This window comes from Nicotiana tabacum, chromosome 4, assembly GCF_000715075.1.
Source record: "Nicotiana tabacum cultivar K326 chromosome 4, ASM71507v2, whole genome shotgun sequence".
Lineage (NCBI taxonomy): Eukaryota > Viridiplantae > Streptophyta > Magnoliopsida > Solanales > Solanaceae > Nicotiana > Nicotiana tabacum.
The window spans coordinates 82,403,247-82,425,334 of record NC_134083.1 but is presented as its reverse complement, the minus strand read 5'-3'; positions in this window follow the sequence as shown (position 1 = coordinate 82,425,334).

Genomic DNA, 22,088 nt, shown 5'->3' with positions numbered 1-22,088 from the left:
TGTGTGAAATATATGTATGATATATGTTCGATACATGTGTCGTAGAAGAATTTTTTAACTCAACTTTAACTACGAATTTTGATACCAAATCAGTCCAAATCACCTCCAACCTTCCTCCAATTTTGTATATTGACTCATCTAACTTTCCTCTAACCTTCCTCCAACCTCCTCAAGGTAGGGGTAAGGTCTGCGTACACACTACCCTCTTCAGACCCCACGGTGTGGGATAATACTGGGTATGTTGTTGTTGTTGTTATTGTTGTTGTTGTTGTTGTTGTTGTTGTTGTTGTTGTTGTTGTTGTTGTTGTTGTTTTCAATGAATTTCAACCATACCCATTGAAAAATGTCCTTTTTTGCTTAGATGTGTTGGAATTTTGTATATATATTTTCTTGTATTTCATCACCTTATTTGCTAGCTCATCCATGAATTTTCCTTTCCGTCTATTATTTAATGGAAGGAGATTTTTGTGTGTGATTCTTGGAGAGAAAGAACCTTATTTATTTGGGTTTTCAATTTTTATATGTGTTTGATTAGTTTTGATAAATTTATGATTAATGGCCAGAAGTTGGTAAGTTGGGATTATTTCGGACATTTCTGTAAGATTTCCAACTTATAATACTTGCTGAAGTCTCTCTTCTTATTTCCAATGGCACCAAGATTTTCAATTTAAAACACATTAATTCTAGTCAACCAACAAAATGAAAGCATTCTTGTTATGTTCTTTCAACCTTCAACTAAAACTTAACATAAAATTACTTACGGATTTTTTTTTTTTTAAAAGATGCTTCTGTCATGATGTAGTAAATACTTTTATTTCAACAAAACACGTACATTCATGAAATCATGATGTAGAAAAAGTATTTTTTTTTATTTCAACAAATTAAGTATTTTATTTTTTTGATGCAAAAGAAATATTTTCTTTCATTTTAACAAAACGAATACTTTCTTTTCATGATGTAGAAAAAAATATTTTCTTTCATTTCAACAAATTTCATAATGTAGAAAAACTATTTTCTTTTATTCAATAAAATGAGTAATTTCCTTTCATGTTGCAGAAAGAATATTTTCTTTTTCAACGAAATAAAGTATTTTTCTTTTTAGTTATCGAGCTTAAATTTTAAAATTTTCTTGTGTGAAAAAATAAAACAACACATTAATTCATTTGGGTTTGTGTGAATTTTGAAAAGTATAGTTACATTCTTAAAGAAGAAGAGTCCGGGGGAGGGGGGAGTACAGGAACACATGAAAATTTTGGGAAAGTCGGATTGAAGAGAGTAATATAAAAAATTATTTTCCTAATTATATTTATACTCTCTAACCAAACACTAGAAAATATTTTCTGGAAAAAGTGTTTTACTCACCAACCAAACTAGGAAAATATTTTCTTTCATACCAAACACACCTGTAATCCTAAAAGTTTTCCCTCCCGGGATAGTTATGGCTTTTTGTAAATTCTGGGGATGGTTCTTTCATTTTGTTGGTTAATTTTTGTCACGACCCAATTTTTCCTCCGTTGGGTATCGCGATGGCACCTAATCTTAGGGACTAGGTAAGCCTAACATTTATTTAACAACAACGATAATTTAATAATATCTAACAATCTTTGAAATGAAAACATCCATAAAATTTATAATTCCCAAAACAAGTAGTACAAGTCATAAGTTCTACTGAATTATTAGAAAATCTACAAATACAAATATTTTGAAATAGAGATAAAACAGTGCAAGTACAATATCAGAAGGTGACTCTAAAGCGTGCAAATGCAACAACGGGTTTACCTTGAGTCTCCACAACAAAATCCGTACTGCTGGCGAGCAGTCAACTGACTCCACATTACCTGGCTCTGCACAAAAATGTGCAGAAGTATTGTATGAGTATACCACAGTCGGTACCCAGTAAGTATTAAGACTAACCTCAGTGGAGTAGTGACGAAGTACAATCAAGACACTCACTAGTCAACTAACCTGTGCAATATAGCAATATACAATAGTACTGGAAAATAACTATCAATGATAACAACAAAATCAACTAGTGATATAACATCAAGGCAACAACAACATTATAATTATTGCTCAGACGAATAAGGAACACAGGTACAATCAATTAATCAAGTCCTTCACATATTATTCTTTAAGATAAATATCTTGCGAATATACTTCTTTCAAATAAATATATTTTTCAAGTAAAAGTCATCATGTGACACCTCATTTCACAATCATAAATATTACGGGTCTCAGTCCACTTTCATATTTTCCACGGCACCTCGTGCCCATATTTATATCACAACCACACGGACAACTCACGTATCAATAATAAAAGTATATAAGATCCGCATGATCAATTTATTTTCAATAAAGTAAGTTTATAATTTTTAAATCAAGTAAGAAATCAACAAAGAAATGAATTTATTTTAGAAATCATTTGGGAGAAGAAAATAACATTGTACTTAAATTAAAGCATCAGATAATTACTGATTTAGATGTAAAACTATTTAATTTAAAACATAATAATTTTTTTTATTTAAATCAACTCAATCATCAAAAATCAGTAAGTAAAACCAGAAATATACTTCTTAAGAGTCACGTGGTAAAAAGCCAAAATCAACATAATATAACTAGGAGCACAACACATATAATAATAAAGTCAACTAGTATACCACGGAAGAAGACAAGAATTTACTTATTTAATGAAACAAAATTACCCAAAGACAAGAACATAAATAAAGAAATATCAATAGGGCACTCCCGAGGTACCGCCTCGTAGTCCTAAATCATAAATAAATTCTCAATATCTCATTTCCTTATATCACGGCGGGAGCCTTCACATTTAATTTTTTAAAGAAATTATTTTTTTCGAAATAGCATCTCGCGTTTTAGCCACCCTTATCACACCACATGGCTTCTAGTAGTTTCTCTACTAGCCACGCATATCAAGCCCCCCTCATCTCATCGCATGCGTTTCAACACCCAGACCTTATACCACCGCATGCGTATCAATATCACAATTCGCACCTCAAGTGCCCAATTATCACAGCACACCATAACTTGCACCTCAAGTGCTCAAATATCACAACATATTATAAATTGCACATCAAGTGCTCAAATACCAAAACATATCACAAATTGTACCTCAAGTGTCCCAATATTACAGCATATCATAAATTGCACATCAAGTGCTCAAATATTACAACATTCCACAGGAATCAACAATACATTATTTTTCATAATAAGGAGTCCATGGCTCGACCAAAATGTGCACAAAAATCTTAACAAAATATTCGGGAATGAACAACTCAACAAAATAATATTTCACAATTTAACACTTTGACTCAGTATGATTTACGGCCTTTATAACTCAATACCAAATTTTCAACAACGTGAACTGAAAAGTAATTCATCAAGGAACAACACCTCTTTTAAATCACAACTTCAAGAAATAATAGATTTATTCATCTTATTAACTAAATTTTTCATTTAAATTATCTGTAGGTAAAATCAATAATGAAAGTGTTTTTCATAAAAATGGCAACTCAAACAAACACAGAGTTCACATAAAAGTCAAGTGGCAATCACACCAAATTATCATATAAAAACAACCTCGGCAAACAAGGAATGAGGCCTGACAATTAAGGGATTTAATAAGTTACAACAATTTTCTAATTTAATATTTAAGGGCGTCTACGAATTTCAACTAATATAATTTGCACATATAAACCAAGTACGTACTCGTCACCTCACGCACATGGTTTCAATTACACATTTTTTATATAAGACTCAATGCCTAAGGGTTAATTCCCCCACTCAAGGTTAGGCAAGATACTTACCTTTTTGAAGTTATGCCAATATTCCATAACCGCCTTCTTGCTTGAATTGACCTCCAAACAACTCGAATCTAGCCACAAATAATTCGATTCAGTCAATAAAATTTATTGGAATTAATTCTGTAAGAAAGTACTAATTTTCTAATAAAAATCCGAAATTAGCTCAAAAATCGCCCGTGGGACCCACGTCTCAGAACCCGACAAAAATTATAAAATTCGAAAGCCCATTCAACCACGAGTCTAGCCATACCAATTTTACTTAATTCCGACATCAATTCGACCCTTAAATCTTCAAATTAAACCAAAAGGGTTTTCTAATCTTTCCGACTTAATTCACCCATTAAATATTAAAAACAACCATGGATTCGGGTAATTTAACCAATATTGAGTTAAGAACACTTACTCCGTTGTTTTCTCTGAAAATCTCCCAAAAATTGCCTCTTCCCGAGCTGCATTATGTCAAAAATGGAAAATGGAACGAAGTCCCATTTTCAGAATTTAAACATTCTGCCTAGTGATTTCTTCTATGCGATCGCAGACAAAGTCTCACGATCGCGAAGTGAAATTGCAAGCTGCCCAGAAAGGACCCTATGCGATCGTGAAGCACATGATCCCCATCCTTACGCAATCGCGGACAGCCACACGCGATCGCATAGAGCAAACGCGTGGCCCAGCCTTCTGCCTCATTCCTCTTCGTGAAAACGGCCTAGCCCACGCGTTCGCGATGCACAATGTTCTTAAGCTACGCGATCGCGGTTCCCTACACGCGATCGCATAGAGTAAAATCTCCACTGCCCACTTAAGCCTAAGTGATCGCGGACCTTCTCATGCGATCGCGTAGAAGAAAACCAGACCTGAGCACCAGAAAGTTTCAGCAAAACAACAAGTCCAAAAATTGATCTATTAACTATCCGAAACTCACACGAGGCTCTCGGAACCTCAACCAAATATATCAAAATGTCCTAAAATATAATACGAACTTAGTCGAAACCTCAAATCACATCAAATAATGCTAAAATCATGAATCATACCCCAATTCAAACCTAATGAACTTTAAAACTTATAATTTCTACAAACTACATCGGGACCTATCAAATCAAGTCCGATTGATCTCAAATTTTGCACATAAATCATAAATGATATAACGGACCTATTAAAATTTTCAGAATTGAATTTTGACCCCGATATCAAAAAGTCAATCCCCCGGTCAAACTTCCCAAAAATTTGACTTTCGCCATTTCAAGCCTAATTCCACTACAGACCTCCAAATAATTTTTCGGCCACGCTCCTAATTCCAAAATCACTATACGAAGATATTGAAATTATCAGAATTTGAATTTGAGGTCGTTTACATATAAGTCAATATCTTGTCAACTTTTCCAACGTAAGCCTTAAATTATGAGAATTGTTCTTTTAATTAAATTTGGAATCTTTCGAAAATCAAACTCGACCACACCCACAGGTCAATACTTATTACGAAGTTGCTCGAGACCTTAAGTCACTGAACGAGGCGTAAATTTTTAAAATGACAAGTTGGATCGTTATAATTTTTGGGATTTTTACCTTCCTATACTCTATTTGAAATCTTATTACCCTCCCTACTCAAGTTTCAATTTAATTACATTGTCATATACAATTTATCAATTATATACAAATAAGTTTTAAATGAGTATCCGTTTATATTAGGAATTAAATAAGAAATATAAAATATTTTCTTATCCCTTTATACTTGCTCTCTTTTTCTCTCTCTATCTCTGTCTCTGTCTTCTCTCCCTCTCTCTCTCTCTCTCTCTCTCTCTCTCTCTCTCTCTCTCTCTCTCTCTCTCTCTCTCTCTCTCTCTCTCTCTCTCTCTCTCTCTCTCTTCGTCTCTTTACTCTCCTTCTCTATTTTCCCCCCCAATTTTTCTTCATTTGGTGGTCTCTGTTTTTTTATGCTTTCTTGTTGTATATAGTTTTAATGGAATTCATCAATGAATTTCAATCGTTTTAACTTAACAATTTTCTTTCATGTTGCACATTTGGTGTTCAAATTTGAATTATCAATTAATAAATTTTTAAGGTGCTTGGCTCTCCACCATTGACAGGTATTAAAAAGCTTTGAAATCGATTTTGGGTTTTTAAAAATTATTATTTATTTGGATTGGGTTTTGATGAACGTGAGACTTAATTTTAGCTGAATTTCAGATTGAAGAAGAAGAAGAAGAAGAAGAAGAAGAAGAAGAAGAAGAAGAAGACATGACATACAATATACTTACAAAATTATAGTATAATTGTATTATGTTGTAGTTATATATATTTTTTTATTTGAATGTTGTATGAAAGTTGAAAAATAGTTGTATGATATATGAATCGTTGCATAAAATTTGTATTTAAGTTATCAATACTATCTTTTTACATAAAGTTATTGATATGTATCAAAATTATATTAAGAGAGTAAGTTTTGATTGGAATTTTAGAGAGGAAGAAGCACACACCACGCACAAAATATATACAAATCAGATACAAAATATACAAAAGAAATATTATATAAAAATTATATTTGAGTTGTATGATATTGTAGTTGTATTTAACTGGGTAGAAATAATGTATGAAAGTTGTAAATAAGTGTATACTGTATAATTAGTTGTATGAAATTTATTTTTAGTATGTATGAAAATTGTAGATAAGTTATAAATAAGTTGTATATTATATAATTAATTGTATAAAATTTATTTTTAGCTTATTATGATGTTGTAGATGTATCAAATTTGTATTAAATTTTTACAAAATTTAGTTTTTAATTTGCATATTGTTGTACCATACAATTTTATCATTTCTCTATTCTACTTACACTTCAACTCCAACTAATCTCGAGATCATTGATATATATGTCCTGTTTGTGGTATGTGCTTCTTCCTCTCTAAAATTCCAATCAAAACAGAGCTTGGTGAAGCCGGAATTAACTTTTCAAAAGTTGAAAATATTTACAGAAGCTTTGAAAAAGGACATGGCGGATAGCACAAATCTGTTCCGAATTTCTGGGATGAACTAGGTGAAAAAGAAGATAAGTCAATTAAGAAAAGCAAGGATTCTGCAATGAAAGAAATAATTTATATTCCTTAAGGAAAACCATGTTCGCAACTTAGAAATGCAAAATAATTCTGCAATTAAAAGGAATAGTTGATATGCCAACTATGGAAATAGAGGATAGGGAAACGTGACGAAGATTAGTTGGAGTTGAATAGGGAACGTGCAATTAAAAGGAATGCAAAATTTTGGGTCAGAGAATAGGGAAATTGAGGGAAAAAAAAGGAAAATGGTATAACTAAATCCCCTAATTTAAAGTATTAATAATGGATTGAGAGTCTTTTGATGTGGAATGTATATAATTTATAAGTAATCATTGTTTAGGACGGGTAATATACAAAATTAGAATAATTTTGGTAAATAAATTTCAAATATTATATAGGAACCAAAAAATCCCTTAATTTTTTGGTCAAAGGGAGTTCTTTTTCCTATTCATAAGGTAAGAGGGTATTGCTTTTCTACACTAAAAGGTTAAGGGGGTAAAGGAGGAAAATAAAATTTATTATTTTTTCGATAATCTAATCATCATGAATATACCTTTATTCTAAGGAAAAACAATACTCAGTTTAGTAAGAAATCTTCATCTCCCAAAAATATTAGTATTAAAAGAATGATACATATCCTAAAATATAAGTCCTACGGAAGATAATGAGGATGTTTGGGTTAGCTTTTACCTAACTTTCAAATATTTTTGGCTTATTTTGATGTTTACTAAACACTAAAAGGGCAATCAGTGTTAAGCCAAAACATGTTACAGCAAGCCAAAAATTAGGGGCGTACATAGATATGATTGGTTTGAATTTTTCGATTACCAAATCAATGATGTCAGATTTTTGAATCTATAAACTAAACCAAATCAAACCAAACCAACAAAGTTGAGTTTTTTAATCTCGATTTTTCTCGAGTTTTTCGGTTTCGGTAAAGTCATCATAGCACAAAATATATAACTTGTGCTCCAAATATATCTTTAGTCCTAGTAAGATACAATTATATAATGTATTTTCCAACAAAATAATACAATAACATGAGATAAGTCATAGCATCATACTAAAATATTCAATAACAAAGATAATAAAATTTCATAAAGCAAATATTCTAATTAATAAGCCATAATAAAACTTAACATAATCTAAAATACTATATAGGTCGTGCTAAAATAAGTATAGTTAATAAGTACTATTAATTACATAACTAAGCACTAAAGAAAAAGATAAACTAAATTATGCATTTTCACTATAAACCAAAGTAAAACAAAAAAATAGATATCCAACACTATCATCATTCCTAGTATTGAATTGAATTTCTTTTGTTAGCATTAGTATTGATTCGAACTTTGTTTGAGCTACATTTATGGGCTATAAAATTTATTTAACATTCAAGAATGTTAAGTCCAAACTTGAAATAATACGTTAAAAGATAAAACTGTAAAAAAAAATTAAAAAATATTTAAATTACTTTACAATAAATATTTTTTAAAATTGTATAAATGTACTCGGGTTGGTTTGGTTTCGGTTTGACTTTTTTTTAGTTAAAATCAAACCAAACCAATTATGGTCGGGTTTTTTTCCCAATAACAAACCACAATCGGATTTTTTTCCCGATTTAACTCAGATTATCGGTTTGATACGATTTATCGGTTTTCTTTATACACCACAACCAAAAACCATAAATTGAACACCCCAAGTTATAATTTTTTTTGAATTAAGTATATTATCCCTTATATATTTTTATAATCCGCATAGTATTTCCCCTTTTATTTTTAGTTTTGTTATCTAGGAAGCTCCCTCTTCCCAGGCAGCCTATTATTTAATCTAAGCAATTGATGATTACTCGTAAAACAATGTATTTTCAACGATGAACAATAGAAATTCACCATGAAACAATTACAATATATTGGGAGGTGCATTTTCTGTTGAAGATTCTTTACGTGACTTCAGAAAATGGTGGTAACTTGGTCCTTTTCGTGATACGCCACACACTGGGTTTTAATTCTTTTTATATCCCGTCTTAATTAACAATATCCCGCCTTAATTAACAATGTATTAAATCGTTTCAAATAGCTAGGAAGATAAAAGGAAAAAAAAACAGTTTATTTTTTAAATGCATATTATGTTAAATCAAATGTTTATAACATGCGGATCAGACTAGTAACCAAATCCACACTCACCAAATCTTAGAATAATGGTATTGTATACGGTAAAACCGAGCCCTCCCCTTGCGTGAACTGATCGAGACTGGAATATGATAGATTAAGGTTCGACCTCGAACCCATACCGAATCGAGATCCGAGGTTACACCGCCAAAGCTCGAGCCTCCGGGACCAAATAAAATCGAGATCGAAGGAAACTTGCCGAGTTAGATAACAGAAAGACGAAATGTCCGCGACCGAGTGTAGATCACGGCGGAGATCTCGACATGTATCAAGGATAGGCCGATTAATTAGCCAATCATAAGATTTCTTACTTCATTTAGAATTGTACCCAGAGTAGGATTCCCCTAATATATAAAGGGGATCTGATCATTTGTAAAACATATCACATTTACGCAATACAAAGCAATACACTGTCTTTTTTCCAGCTTTCATTATCTCGCTACTCTATTCTTATATCAGTTGAAACTTCTCTTGGTTCAAGGGTGATCAGACTCGAGGGCCAAGGCTATTCGATTCGTTTGGTTTGCATTTATCTCTTTTACAGTTAATCCCAATACTAATATATTTTCTTAATTTGTGCCAAGTTATATCACGCAGTGTTTTAAAAGGCGTGGGCGTAAGGCGATGCGTTTTACATCCGAGGCGTGGGGCGTAAGCCCCATAGGTATTTATTTTTTAATATTTTATAAAATAATATAATGACAGTAAATATTTATAAACAGGTAAAATTGCATAAATATTGAAGAAAACTATATATATGTATGCTTCATCCCCACAAAAAACTAATCAAAACAATCTATTATACGTTACTTACAAGCACAAGTAATTTGAGTCAAAGAATAAAGTTTTCTATATGGAGGAACAAAAAGGATGATTAACCTGCAATTTGAATTTTGAATTTGCTGCTATGAAGAAGAATGTAGTTTTCTTTGTATTTGTAAAAAAAATTAAATATTTGTTACTTTTGGGAGATATTAGCAGACTAGCGGACAAGATAAAATATTGAAAAAATCATGAATTAGGGCTTAAATCAATAAAACAGATCTTTACTGTTAAATTTAATACTTTTAAATTCCTTTTTAGACCTTTTGAGTAATTACCAAACTGACTTTTGAGAATTTGGGTATTATATGAAGGACTAATTCAACAAAATTTGTTTTAATTTGAAAAAGTCTTTGGGCTTACTCCTTACTAAAAAATCGTGCCCCGAACGCCCGGGAGTACGCCCCAAATTGTGGGGCATACGCCTCTTGAGACTTTCGCCCCAGACCATCGCCCCGGGGCTCTCCCCAGAAACGCCTTTTAAAATAGAGATATCACGTATCCTTAAAATCGCGTATAAATTCAATTGTTATCTATTTTTAGGGTAAACAGTTTGGTGCCCATCGTGGATCTAAGGATAATAGTGATTGTCTGGTACTAACTTTCGTAACATACACTATTTTACACTTGTTCTTGTAAGTATCTTTGATTCCAGGATTAAAATGTCGAACTCTCAAGCAGCACTCGTACATGTGGACAATGACTTCGGTCACCATGACAAGAATGACAACATAGCACTAGGGAACGGCGTACCTCCAGTTGGCCTCGATGGAGTTTCGGCTGTAGATCCAATTGACGTCAGCTCGCATGTAGCCATCAATGCAAATTTGGCCGTCGATCCCGAGAGTAGCATCCGTAGGGATGTTCGATCGGCCGCTCAGAGCACACATGGCAGCGAAGAGGGCGGAATCGGCCTTCGGGTGATCTTAGAGATGTTACAGGCTCAACAAGCCGCGATAGCCCATCTCCAAAACCAGAATCATGCACCAAGCAGGATCGAGCCCGAGCCATCCCAGGAAGTTGTTCATAGGGTCGAATTTGTGTCAAGGAAATCGAACGGGAATGAATAGGGGCCGATCCCGCAATCATAAATATGCTTGAGGAACTAACAAAACGAGTTGAGTCGAGGGAAAAGAAGATCGAAGCAAACGACAAGAAGGTGGAAACTTATAGCTCCAGGGTTGATCAAATTCCGGGGGCACCACCAATATAGAAGGGTTTGGATTCCAAAAAGTTCGTACAGAAACCTTTCTCCCCGAGCGGCTCCCAAACTGATCCCTAAGAAATTCCGCATGCCCAAGATTCCTATGTACAATGGGACGACCGACCTAAACAAGCAAGTCACCTCTTACACATGTGCAATTAAAGGGAATGATCTAGAGGATGATGAGATCGAATCCGTGTTACTGAAGAAATTCGGGGAGACCCTGTCAAAAGGAGCTATGATATGGTACCACAATTTACCACCTAACTCTATTGATTCTTTTGCTATGCTTGCAGATTCCTTTGTAAAGGCACACGCCGGAGCCATTAAGGCCGAGACTAGGAAGTTGGACCTCTTTAAGGTAAGGCAGAAAGATAACGAGAAGCTGAGAGAATTTGTATCTCGGTTCCAAATGTAACGAATGTATCTACCACTGGTCGCCAATGATTGGGCCGTTCAAGCTTTCACTCAAGGACTAAATGTACGAAGCTTAGTGGCTTCACAGCAATTGAAGCAGAACTTGATTGAATACCCAGCTGTTACCTGGGCCGATGTACATAATCGGTATAAATCGAAGATTAGAGTCGAATACGACCAGCTGGGGGCTCTTTCCGGGTCCGTTTATCCTATCAGGCCTGTTGACAGAATCAAGAGGGATATTGATCGAGAACCAAGGTTGAACAGGTATCGATACCGTCTATGACTTGTTTGAACTTCATATTGGTGTAATGGCTATCTTGTAGCAAGTTGGCTATCACCTTGGAGTCAAGTTCCAAACTGAAATTAGTATAGCCTTGTTGGTTACACCATTTCACTCCAAACTCCGCTGCCAAAGCTTCTGCCATATTATTGCTTTTGCATTTGATAGAGATAGAAAATGCCATGATAAAATCCCCATTATTATCCCTAACTATGCCACCAATTCCAGCGTTGTCGTTATCCCCGGAGAAACTACCATCAGTGTTAACTTTTACACATCCTTCTTGTGGTTTATTCCAAACAACTTGCCTCCAACTTTGTAAAGGTTTTAATGGTTTATTCCAAACAACTTGCCTCCAACTTTGTAAAGGTTTTAACCTTTCAACAGTATCACAAATGATAGGCCACTGGTTGATAGATTCCAAGCTGGGAAATGATTTTGAAATTATAACCTTGATATTCCAGATGCATTGATACACCATCCTATTGTATCGAATATTTTTTGATCTCCATATCTACAAGCACACCTTTGTTTTCATAATTCCCAGTAAATCATAGGAGGAGTGATTTGCAACATTGTTTTATGGACCGTCCATATTGGAAGGCTTCCTATCCTATCATTTCTTAAAGACTGCAATTATTGGTTGCATATAGTGTTGGATGCCAAGAGGATTGCCCATGACAACCCATCTATGTTGTGTTGCCTCACCTTCGATAAATACATGTTGCATAGTCTCATTTTTTGCAACCCGACAACAAAAACAGCTAAGCATAATATTAGTGTCAACCCTGTTAATCACATCGTTAAAAGGAAGTCTTTTATTAATGAGTCTCCAATTTAAAAAGAAAATCTTAAAAGGAACTCTATTATGCCAAATATTTGAGAAGAAAGTTTTTTTTGTCTATGATTTCTAACAGAATGCCAAGCAGAATTGTTAGAGAAAAAACCATCATATGAAGCATTCTAGATAGGGAAATCAGGGTTGCTTTGATTTCTAATGGAAATATCAGCAATGAATTGAGTTGTTTGATTAAAAACCACATTATTAAGCTTCACCTAATCCCAATCATTATTGGCAATGAAGTAATCAACAGTGAGCCTAGCAGACTTACCTGGGCCTTGGTATATTTTAGCCAAGGCCCCTTTACCTGTCCAATTGTCCCACCAGAAGCTGGAGTTGCTTGATTGAATCTTCCAGTGAATGCCAGGTTGAGCTTTGATCTTGATTTTTATAAGGCTCTTCCAAGCGTGTGAATCAGTAGAGGTTGCAACTGTAATGACCCAACCAGTCATTTTGACTTTTAGAACCCAGTTTTCCTAAATAAAAACTTTCAGTATATGTTTTTATTAATTTATGACTTACGAGGATAGTTGGTTCGGAATTTGGAAGTGTTCAGGTTGAAATCGAAACACTTGGTTCCTTAAGTTGGTCTTAAAATGCTAAGTTTGACTTCAGTCAACATTTTTAGAAAATGACCCCAGAATAGAATTTTGATGATTCCAACATCTCTGTATGGTGATGTTGGACTTAGGAGCGTGTTCGAAATTTTATTTGAAAGTTCATAGTTAAATTAGGCTTGAAATGGCTAAAATAGGAATTTAAGTTTGGAAGTTTGACGGGGGAGTTAACTTTTTGATATCGGAGTCGGAACCCATTTTTGAAAATTTTCATAGCCACGTTATGTCATTTATGACTGGTGTGCAAAATTTGAGATCAATCGGACTTGATTTGATAGGTTTCGGCATCGAATGTGGAAGTTAGAAATTTTAAATTTCATTAAGCTTGAATTGGAGTATGATTCGTGGTTTTAGCATTATTTGATGTGCTTTGAGGTTTTGACTAAGTTCGTATGATATTTTAGGACTTGTTGGTGTATTTTGTTCAGGTCCCGAGGGACTCGGGTGAGTTTCGGATGGCTAACAAATCATTTTTGGCCTTTGGGAGATAACTCATAGCTGTTGGTATTTTTCTTCTAGTTTCCTTATACGCGATCGCATAAGTTCATCCGTGATCGCGCAAGCTAATTTGGGGCAGAGGTGACTTTGTTCTATGCAATCACGTAGACTTGTTTGAGGCAGTGATGATTTTGTTCTTCGCGATCGCGTGAAGAGGGCCGCGATCGCATAGCTGTGGGAGTTTGTTATTCACGAACGCGTGAAGAAGGTCGCGTTCGCGTAGAGTAAGTAGATCAGAAGTGGTGGTCACGCATTTGTGCTTCGCGATCACATGGATGAGTTCGCTATCGCGTAGGCCTGTGAGTTCGAGCTTCGCGATCGCGTAGGGTTAATTTAGGCAGTGGGAGAATATTTCATCGTGATCGCGTGGACAAGTCCGCGATCGCGTAGAGCAAATGACTAGGGAGAGAGTTTAAGTTCTGAAAATGGGACTTTGTCCCATTTTCTATTTTTATCGATTTGGAGCTTGGATTGAGGCGATGTTTGGGAGATTTTCAGAAAAAACAATGGGGTAAGTGTTCTTAACTCAATATTGGTTAAATTACCCGAATCAATAACTGCTTTTATCAATTAATTGGTAAATTAAGTTAGAAAAGTTTGAAAACCCTCTTGGATAAATTTGAGGATTTGAGGGCCGAATTGTTATCAGAATTTAGTAAATATGGTATGTCGTACGACCTCGGCATAAATCGTGCCTAATAATAATAATTACACGATACGTTGATATTTTATTTATAGTTTGTGAAGTTAATTAATAGATTGGAAATTGTCGCATTTGAAGAAATTTAATTATTTCTGTTGGTTAAAAAAAATTATTGTTAATTCTATAAATCATGTTGATTTAAATATTTCTATTTCTATTTTATTTATTATTATTGACCCTTAGTGAGTGTCAAAGTCGACCTCTCGTCACTACCTTTTCGAGATTAGGCTTGATACTTACTGGGTACATGTTGTTTACGCACTCATGCTACACTTGATGCACCTTTTGTTCAGGACTTGAGACAGGTGCTATAGTTGGACCTATCGGTGCGCACCCACATTATCCAGATGCTTAGTGGTGATCTGTCTTTCTGAGCCGTTCTGCAGCAACTAGTGTCTCTTCTTGAAATTTTATTATGTCTATTTCATTTCAGACAGTATTTAAAATTTTTGTATAATCTACTTGATGCTCATACACTTGTGACACCAGGTCTTGGCACACACTAGTAGAATTTTTGGATTTAAATATTTTTTTACTTGATTATTTTAATTTACTAGATCTTTTCATATTGTCTTAATTCTTGCAAGTAAGAAGAGTTTAATTTCTCGGTTAATTTTTAAAGAGTTGAACATGTGTTTAAATCACTAGTTCACTTGCCTAGTTGTAGTGTTGGGCGCCATCATGACCTATAGGCAAAATTGGGTCGTGACAGCAACTTTAGCCACCAGATAAGATCTTTTACAATATTTACTCCTGAGGAAACTGGACCATAATAATGGTTGTGTTCTAAACCTCCGCCATCTCTTGAGGCTTAGAGTGTCAGATAAATCTTCCATTCTCCTTATGTCTACACCACCTTTATCCTTAGGTAAACAAAGCTTACTCTAGGCTACCCAGTGGTACTTATTTTTTCCTTTAGAGGAATCCCAAAGAAAGTTAGCAAAATATTTTTCCATCAGATAAAATGTTCCTTTAGGAGGGTTCATAGCTTAAAGAATGTAAGTGGGCATAGATTGTAGAACATTTTTAATTAAAACCATTTTACCACCATAAGAAAGAATTTTGCTCTTCCATCCGTTCAACTTCTTCACAACTTTAGCCAACATACCATCAAAATGGCTGGTCTTTTTCATGCCGGTAAAAATTGGACATCCTAGATAATTGAAGGGAAAGTTCGTATCCATATAACCAGAAGCTTGCCTCATTCTATTAATTCTACCGGGAGATGTATTAGGGGCAGTAATAAAGAAGCTCTTGTCTTTGTTAATCTTATGTTCAAAAGCTTTTTCATATCTCCTCACCGGATTTTAGATGAGTTTGATGGACTTGTTGTTGCCTCTACTGAATATCACAATATCATCAGCATAAGCTAAATGATTTATAATGGGGTCATTCATGTCCATACTGAAGGGAGTAAAGTTCTCATTATGATTCAGTTTATTAAGAAGTCTAGTTAAGACCTCAGATCCAATGATAAATAGAGAAGGTGATAAAGGATCCCCTTGTTTGAGCCCTTGAGCAGAAGTAAAGAGGCCTTTTCTTGTTCCATTAATAATAATAGAATACCAAACATCTTACATGAGTCGCCAAATGATATCTAGCAACTCTTCGGAGAAACCAAATTTTCTCATAACAACAATGAGAAAGTTCCATGACATTCTGTCGTAAGCCTTAGCCATGTCCAATTTTATGATCATGTTACCCCCTCTATTCTTATGATTGATGCCTTGAATAATTTCTTGAGAAGAAGGATATTTTCAGTAATTAACCTTCCTTTGACAAAACCACTATGATTTTCAGAGATAAATTGTAATGACCCGATCAGTCGTTTTGCCTTTTAGATCCCCGTTTCCCTAAATAAGACTCCATGTATGTGACTTTACTATTTTATAACTTGTGGGGATGGTTAGTTCGGGATTTGGAAGGGTTCAGGTTGAAATCAGAACACTTGGTTCGTTAAGGTTGGCAAAAAAGGCTAAGTTTGACTTTGGTCAACATTTTTAGTAAACGATCTCGGAATCGGGATTTTACGGTCCCAATAGGTTCGTATGATTATTTTGGACTTGGGCGTATGTTAGGATTGGGTTTTAGATGAACCGGGAGCGTTTCGGCGCTTAATATTTGCAGTTGACATCTTGAAAGTTTTAAAGTTCTTTAAATTTGGTTTGAAGTAGGATTTGGTGTTATCGAGGTCCAATTGGGATTCTGAGAATAGAAATAGTTTTGTATGGTGATTTAAGACTTGCACATAAAACTTGATGTCATTCCGAGTAATTTAAGTATGTTTCGGCGCGTTTGGAGTAAGTTGGAAGAATTTGAAGTTCATAAGTTGATCCTTTTGGTTTTGGGTTACGATTCTTAGTTTTAATGTTGCTTTCCGCATTCCGAGGGTGCGAGCGAGTCCGTTTTATAATTTCAAACTTGTTCGTATGTTTGGATAGGGCCTCAGGGGGGCCCGGATGCCATTCAGGCGATGCGCAGATTGAGTTAAGACTCAAAAGGGTTGTTGGTGCACCAATTTTGGTATGCACGTAGGTGCGTGATTTTGGCCGCAGAAGCATCTTAGGAGCGTTTGGCCATGGACCGCATATGCGGGTGATTGTGCGCACCTGCGAAGGCGCATGTGCGATTGGGGAATCTGCAGGAGCGACACGCTCTCCGCAGAAGCGAAATCATAAAAGCGGGATCCCATCTGCAGAAGAGGCCATCGATGGGCCTGAGGAACTCCACAGATGCGGTACTACAGATGCGGCCCACTGACTGCAGATGCGAAAGTCCTGGAGGCAGAAAGCTTCATTTATTACGGGACTTGAGCCATTTCTAGCCCAATTCTCTCACTTTTTGGACGATTTTGGAGCTTCTTGAGAGGGGTTTTCACTTAGCACTTTGAGGTAAGTAATTTATACACAATATTTGTTTAAAACATAGGTTTTGAGTAGATTTTAACATGTAAAATTATGAGAATCATGGGTTTAGATGAAAAATCTAGGTTTTGATAAAAATGAGATTTAATCACGAAAATGGCTATGGAATTAAGTAAAAATTATATATTTGAGTTCATAAGGTTATGGGTAATAACTTTCTTCAAAATTTTCTGAAATTTGGGCACGTGGGTCCGGGGAATGAATTTTAGGAATCTTTCAATTGGGGTATGATAATCACTTTAATATCTACCGTTGCGCATCCTAGATATCCCGAGGCCTAGTGGCGAGCTGCTTCCTGAGCCGTTCCGCAACCTCTAGAGTCTCTCTTTTGTCATTATGTTCTGTCTATTTTATGTCCAAACAGTAGTTAGAGTTTTGTATATTCTACTAGTTGTTCATACACTTGTGACACCAAGTCTTGGCACACACTAGTAGACTTGTAGTTTTGGATTATTTCTATGGTTATGATTGCACTTAGTTGCTTTCGTGTTATTTATTTAAAACCTATTGTTTTCTAATCCGTTAAATTAAGGAAAGTTTAATTACTTGGAAATCTATTAAAAAGGGAAATCACGTGGTTAGTTCATTATTGGCTTGCCTAGCGGCGACGCTGGGCGCCATCACGGCCTATAAGAGAATTGGGTCGTGAAATAAGCTTTCCCAAAAATGGATTAAGCCTTTTGGATAGAAATTTAGAAATAATTTTGCAGGAGAACTTGCTTATACTTATAGGTATAAATTCAGAGAAATTACACGGGGAATAAACTTTGGGAATGAGAACAAGGCAAGTATGCGAAAAGAATTTCGTGAGATTCTTCCTGTTGAGAAAACCTTGGACAACATCCTTAATTTCTTCAAGATCAGGGATGGCAGGTAGCTCATTATACTCACTAGTAACACAAGTGGGGATGTGATTCAGAATACCATAGTCCCTAAATTAATGAGGTAAGTTGAAAATGTGTTCGAAGTGATGTACAACTACTTTAGAAATATTGTCATCACCTTGGACCCATCTATCTCTATGAACTTTAATGCTATGAAGTTGAAGCCTCTTTCGTCTGTCTCTTATTGTACTGTAAAAATACTTTGTGTTGTAATCACCTTCCTCAAATCAATTGATTTGAGATTTCTGTTTCAAAAGAGCCTCATGAATACCTATCCATCTAATGTACTCAACTTGACCCTTATTGAGGTCCTCCCTACTCTAGTCATTATTATCCAAAAGATCCAGCTCTTCAAGATTGTGCATTTTGTTCTCCCAATAATGAACCTGATCAAAGACATTGCCAATACCATCTCTGGACCATTGACTAAGTTTTCTGCTTAAGAGCTTTAACTTCTGTTGTAATATCCATATTGGATTACCAGTGATATTAGTATTCCAGGTTTCTTCAACCAGTTGCATAAATTTTGGTTGGTCTGTCCAAAAATCCAAAAACCAAAAATATTTGATGCCACTATACACATTGTCATAGCATTGAAGCATAAGAGGTCTGTGATCTGATCCAGTTCTAGGCAAATGTTTAACAAAATTTTTCTGGAAGATCTGAGCCCATTTGTCATTAACAAAAACTCTATCTAATCTTTTCCAGATTCTTTTGACAGGTCTCCAGTTGTTGTACTATGTAAATTTAGGACCCGTAATGTTACAACCCATATTTTTGTACGTTCTAGTACGTCATAAGTCAATTGATGTAAGCTTAGAAATGAAATCATATTTGAAAAATTTACAAAGTAAGTTAATCATATTACCTCGGAGGTTACAAATATTGAAGATCATGAACAACAAGTACAAAGAGGGTTGGAAGGTTCAAAAGCTAAAGGAATTGAAGAAAATAATGTTTTGTCGAAAGTCGACAAGTTGGGAATATTATAGCATGTACTTTTGGGGTGAGACCAGGGTGCTTAACATGATAATAGGGTTATTTTATGAGTTATGGTAGTCTTATGATAGTCATGTGTTATGTTTTGAAGTCAAGCAAGTGGTAGGACAAAAGTCGATGGAAGTCATCACAAGTTACGTTCATAAGTTTTACTAAAACTTTTGGTCAAATATAACTATTATTTTCTCCAAATATACTTAGATTTATGGGGTGTTCCACCCATAAAATTAAATATCTATGAGTCTATTTTCTAACGTATTAAACCATTTGTCAATACGATATTGGGGTAGAGAGATATGGGCCTTTTTGCGAGACTGCGCAGACTGTCACCTACTTGCTTAAACGAGAATCCAAAAATGGGCCAGTTCGGGTCGTCCAAAAATGGGCCAGTTGGTCATCTAAAGAGGCATTTTTAAAGGCCTATCCCCTTCATATATTAGACTGATAATAGGGTAAGATAACCAGATATAATATCTGCAAAAACCCTCCCAAAAATTGGCCACAAACCCCAATTGATTTTCTCCCCTTTTCAAGTTCTAATTGGAGGTAAAGCCTAGAGTTTGATGGAACAAGATAGGAGTTGAGTTTCCAACAAATAAGGTAAGTTTACTGCTCTATTTCATCCATTTTTTTCTGCTGTAGATGCATAGTAAGTCGTTCTATATTTGTAAGAACTCACGGGACGGTGATCGGAAGTCGTGAGTTCAAGTTATTCACTTGTTGCGGATTATTTTATGGACTGTTTTGTGAACTATTTTGTAGGGCTGTTGGGCTGCGTGTTTTACTACTATTTTGTGGAGTTTTGGAGGAGGAAGGGTGTGGAGAAACACCATATAAATTCAGGGTGGTGGGCTGGTCGTTTGTCGTAATATTTTCGGGTTGTTTGACACTACTACGGTGGTCGTTTTGTGTATGAAGAGATTGGAGTGTGTTGGGATGTTTTGTAGTATTTTGTGGTGTATATAAGGTTGGAAAATAATGTATACGTGTTGATATTGTTATATTGTTGTATTCTTGTCTTGTTGGTGTTATCTTGAATTTGGAGGAAGTAAGGATTATAGGGGAAATGCTGTCCGTTTTAATACAAAATAAGCTTGTCGTTCGTTGTGCGATAGTTGTACCTTTTGTAACTTAATGATAGTATTATTATCGTTGTTGTAGATTAAGGTACGAAGAGGCGAGTTCAAATTGGTGATTGGAAAGATTGTGATAAGGTATATTAAGGTTAAACCTTTCCTTCATTTGGCATGATCCCGTAACTACATATGTTTGACAACGAGACATAAAGAGAAGTTCGTATTCATGAATTTAGTCACATTATCCTAGTCTCAGAAGTTACAGTATTCTCCCTTATCGTGACTTTATATTCAGTTAAGTATTATTTTCTTCCAGTCAAGAGAGCAGTCTCTCTCTCTCTCTCTCTCTCTCTCTCTATATATATATATATATATATATATATATATATATATATATATATATATATATATATACACACATACACACACACACACACATACATACATACAATATTATGGTATTTTCACCACCATCGAGCTATAATCTATGGGCAGGCCCCTATTGGGAAACCTCTGATCAGATGGTAAGTTAGATACTGAGCCTACTGTGGTCGAACGCCTATGAGCGAGCCCAGAATGGCTGAGATACAGAGCCTAGTATGGCCGAGCACCTATGAGAGAGCCTACTACGGCAGGGCAGTTACACATACCGAGCCTTATAGGGCTGGACAACTATTTTACATACTATATAGAGAGATTTGAGTCCGTATCAGTAGGTAAGCATATCTTCAAATTATTTTTGACTCCCAGTTATATTTAGTTATTATATCATCGGTTCAGTTTCAGCTTTCAGTTATTCAATTGCCTTACATACTCAGTACATTATTTTGTACTGACATCCCTTTGCTGGGGACACTATATTTCATGCCTGCAGGTCCTGATAGACTGCTAGATAGACCTTCCCAGTAGAAGAGCCAAATATCAGCTTGGTTGGTAAGCTCCACTTCCCAAGAGTTATCGGGTCTAGACCTTGGAGTCCGTTTTATATATACAGGTTTGATGGGTAGGCCGAGGCCCTGTCCCGACCATGATACAGTCCAACTATATCTAGAGGCTTGTAAACAAGTTCTGTGTAGTTTGCATATCATTAGATATTTATGACGGCCTCGTCAGCCTGCACATTTATATATATAAATATATATGAGTTTTTAGGTATGTTTACCCCTCAGATGAGAGAGACGATATTTTCAAATGATTTAGAATATGGCCTCATCGACCTAGGTTGAGGGTTACCCCTCTAGAGTTTACAGTTACAGAGTTGTACGCTCGGGCCGAGTATGGTACCGGGTGCCGGCCACGCCTCTTCAGGTTTGGGGCATGACAAACTTGGTATGAGCGCAGTTCTATCCTAGGGAGTCTATAAGCTATGTCTAGTAGAGTCTTGTTTATGGGTGTGTTGTACACCACACTTATAAGCAGGAGGCTACAAGGCATTTAGGAGTCTGTTACCCTTCATTCAAATCCAAATCGTGCTATAGAGCTGAGTTATAAGAGTTCGAGCCAAAGCTTATGTTTGCTAATGATATAGAGATGCGTTCAATTAGAAAAGTTATAGCTAGCTAGAGGGCTAATACAACAGCAGGTAAGGGCATTAGTAGAGAGAGAATTCTTGACTACGTGGCCCTGTTTGAGACCCTATTAGATCGTGCTTACCATATGTGCGAATTTCCCATTTACCCTAAGACGGGAATATCTAACATACCCATTGAATAGCAGGCTATGGGAGTATCAGAAGGTAAAAGTATAAGTTTCAACAGGTAACAGAAGCAAGGTAAAGAAGG